This window comes from Callospermophilus lateralis, unplaced genomic scaffold, assembly GCF_048772815.1.
Source record: "Callospermophilus lateralis isolate mCalLat2 unplaced genomic scaffold, mCalLat2.hap1 Scaffold_113, whole genome shotgun sequence".
NCBI lineage: Eukaryota > Metazoa > Chordata > Mammalia > Rodentia > Sciuridae > Callospermophilus > Callospermophilus lateralis.
In genome coordinates, this window is record NW_027511570.1 from 2422065 (window position 1) to 2425895 (window position 3831).

The 3831-nt window shown below is 35.4% G+C and overlaps 1 pseudogene; it reads left to right on the plus strand.

The window, feature by feature from the left end:
* The first annotated feature begins 947 nt into the window (after positions 1–947).
* Positions 948–2944, plus strand: LOC143386140 (ski-like protein; annotated as a pseudogene).
* Positions 2945–3831: the final 887 nt, after the last annotated feature.

Sequence of the window (3831 nt, forward strand, 5' to 3'; positions counted from 1 at the left end):
TGTGTAATTGAGAAAGCCTCTGGTACTGAGTTTCGGTTGAGATCATCTGTTTAAGATTTTTCATATTCTGAATTTGAGTAGCGTTACTCTTTTTGAGGGATATTTTTGCTCCCTTTGCCCACCTTCCTATTTAAATGAAGCTTCTTCTAGTTACTTGGTGTTAGATTTGAAGAAATCATTCAAGTGTCACCTTTGGTAAAGTGAACTTAGTTTAAGATTAAGAATCTAGTTTCAAACTGACCCTTTGGCCTCTGGAGCAAATTCAAATGTAACTCTTCCTCCATCCCCTTTCTCTTCTTCCAGATTAATTTAAAGAAGAATGAAGTGTAATTCTTGAAGACAATTGGGCAATTTTTTTGTTAAGTATCATTTTTGATTGTAGAAGTTCAAGTGAAGCTAGAGGCCCTTATTGGTGAAGATTTATACAAGGCTTTAATTTGTCAACACAGACCAACCAACCATTTTCAGAGGGAATACTCCCCCTCTCCTTTTTTGGTATCTTGGCAGTAAAAATTAAATTTGTTTGCATTATTTTGACTGGTGTCAGAGTCTAGGTTTTATGAAACATCAATGGCATAAACTTTACACATGCTTTGCTTAAAAAAAAAAAAAAAAAAAAAAAAAAAAAAGATTAACCAAACCATTGCATTGAAGCTGGACCTCTTGAATTGAGAAATTGGTAATGTTATTTTACATATATATGAAGAATCCAAGGAAAGCCTCCTCAGAAGTGTACCTCTTAAGATTATATTTATTACTAGAAGCAAAAAGAGACATTTTGTAGTATTTGCAGTGAAATTATACTAGGATAAGCAGAACCAAAACAAAGTTGCAAAATCTATTGGGTAAGAAGATTTCCTTTTGGAAATTTATAATTTTTTATGAATAGGTTAAAAGTATTTGATAGTTACTCTTCTTCAAATAAGCAACTAAATAAAAATGCAAATCTCAGACTTAATTATTTAACACAATAGCATAGCAATGGAAAACCTACAGGCAAATTTCTCTTTAGTTCAGGGCTCAAATAAAAAACTGAATGGGATGGGAGATGATGGCAGCCCCCAGTGAAAAAAATGATGACAGACATTCATGCAAATGGAAAAATGATAAACAAGGTACCACCGGTAAAGAAGGAACACTTGGATGACTATGGAGAAGCACCTATGGAAACTGATGGAGAGCCTGTCAAGGGGACCTGTACTTCTGTGCATGAACCTTTAAATTTAAATCCCAGTTTGAAACATACATTGGCACAATTCCATTTAAGTAGTCAGAGCTCTTTGGGTGGACCAGCAGCATTTTCTGCTCGGTATTCCCAAGAAAGCATGTCACCTACTGTATTTTTGCCTCTTCCATCTCCTCAGGTTCTTCCTGGCCCACTGCTCATCCCTTCTGATAGCTCCACAGAGCTCACCCAGACTGTTTTGGAAGGGGAATCTATTTCTTGTTTTCAAGTTGGAGGAGAAAAGAGACTCTGTTTGCCCCAAGTCTTAAATTCTGTTCTCCGAGAATTTTCACTTCAGCAAATAAATACAGTATGTGATGAGTTATATATATATATTGTTCAAGGTGTACTTCAGACCAGCTTCATATCTTAAAGGTCCTGGGAATACTTCCTTTCAATGCTCCATCCTGTGGGCTGATCACATTAACTGATGCACAAAGACTGTGTAATGCTTTATTGCGGCCACGAACTTTTCCTCAAAATGGTAGTGTACTTCCTGCTAAAAACTCATTGGCCCAGTTAAAGGAAACTGGCAGTGCCTTTGAAGTGGAACATATATGCTTGAGCAAATGTCAGGGTCTCTTTGCACCTCAGTTTTATGTTCAGCCCGATGCTCCGTGTATTCAGTGTCTGGAGTGCTGTGGAATGTTTGCACCCCAGACATTTGTGATGCATTCTCAGATCACCTGACAAAAGAACTTGCCACTGGGGCTTTGAATCAGCCAAATGGCATTGTTATCTTCATGTGAACCAAAAATACTTGGGGACACCTGAAGAAAAGAAACTGAAGATAATTTTAGAAGAAATGAAGGAGAAGTTTAGTGTGAGAAATGGAAAGAGAACTCAATCCAAGACAGATACAACACCAGGAATGGAATTACAATCATGGTATCCTGTTATAAAACAGGAAGGTGACCATGTTTCTCAGACACACTCTTTTTTACATCCCAGCTACTACTTATACATGTGTGATAAAGTGGTTGCTCCAAATGTCTCGCTTACTTCTGCTGTATCCCAGTCTAAAGAGGTCACAAAGACAGAGGCAAGTAAGTCCTTTTCAAGACAGCCAGAGAAGCCTCACATTAATAATAAACACCAAAAAATAGTGTCTTACCCAGATGTCTCACTTGAGGAACAGGAGAAAATGGATTTAAAAACAAATAGAGAATTATACAGTCGATTAGATCCATTGGTCTCACATAATTCTACAAGTAAAAAGAAATCAGAGTCTGCTACTTGCACAAGAGACACAAGCAAGCATGATGAAGCTTCGTCTTCATTTCTTGTCAAAGATGTTATTTGTGAGGATGATAAGGGGAAAATCATGGAAGAAGTAATGAGAACTTATGTAAAACAACAGGAGAAGCTGAACTCAATTTTGCAAAAGAAGCAACAACTTCAGGTGGAGGTGGAAATGTTGAGTAGTTCAAAAGCTATGAAGGAACTCACTGAAGAACAACAGAATTTGCAGAAAGAGCTTGAATCTTTGCAGAATGAACATGCTCAACGAATGGAAGAATTTTATGTTGAACAGAAAGACTTGGAGAAAAAAATTGGAGCAGTTGGCAGAGCTGAGACAGATTGGACCATGCTGAGGCTGATAAGCAAGAACTCCAAGATGAACTCAGACAGGAACGGGAGGCAAGACAGAAGTTGGAGATGATGATAAAAGAGCTAAAGCTGCAAATTTTGAAGTCATCAAAGACTGCTAAAGAATAGAAACCATAAAAGAGAGTCATTTGTGTATTACTGACAGGGTTTTTTGTTTGTTGCTTGCTTTGGTGATTGAATCCTGAACATCTTATCTGCATGAAGATAAATAGGCTTTCTGTCCATTTGTAGATCAGAGAAAGTGATTATATATTAGTACATAAATTTTTACATTTTCCAAATGAATGAAATGTATGTTTCTTTGTACTTTTTTTTTCACTCAGCTTGTTAACAGTAGTATATGGTTTCAACTAGTAGATAATTACCTATATTTCTAATGCAAAATTAATAATTGTATACTTTTTAAAAGCTGCATTATGTGATGGAAAATAGTAATCAATTTTGTTTATCCATATTTCAAACTCAACTTTAGATACAATGGTGGTATTATAATTCAAATATGTAATATAGAACTACTTGAGGAGTTGAGTCTCCATTTTTCTCACCAACACAAACTCCTTTCTGAATTGATACAGTACATTCATTATTATATGCAAAATTTGCTTTTACTTTGTTCAGATTGTGGAACTGAATTTCCACCAGTTTTCTTTTTGGTGTCTTCTAAGAGGAATTTCATTGATGAAGTCATAGCCCACCCTTGTACACAATGGGCAAAGATAACATGCTTTGTTAGTTATGCTTTGCTGCCAAACAAAAGAAGCGTTGTAATTTGTCTTTCAATTTAAATGTGATTATATTTAGAATTTTTTTGTAGTGACTTCAGAAAAATAATTTCTGAGCTTTTTAATGGTGTTAATAGTGGTGTGAAAATATTAATGTTCTTGAGAAAACTGATTCCATTAATGTACATTGGTTTCTATAGAATCCATAATCCTGTACAGTTTTTATATGTAGTTATGAGTCTTTACTAAAATTTATATAATGGATTTGTTTTT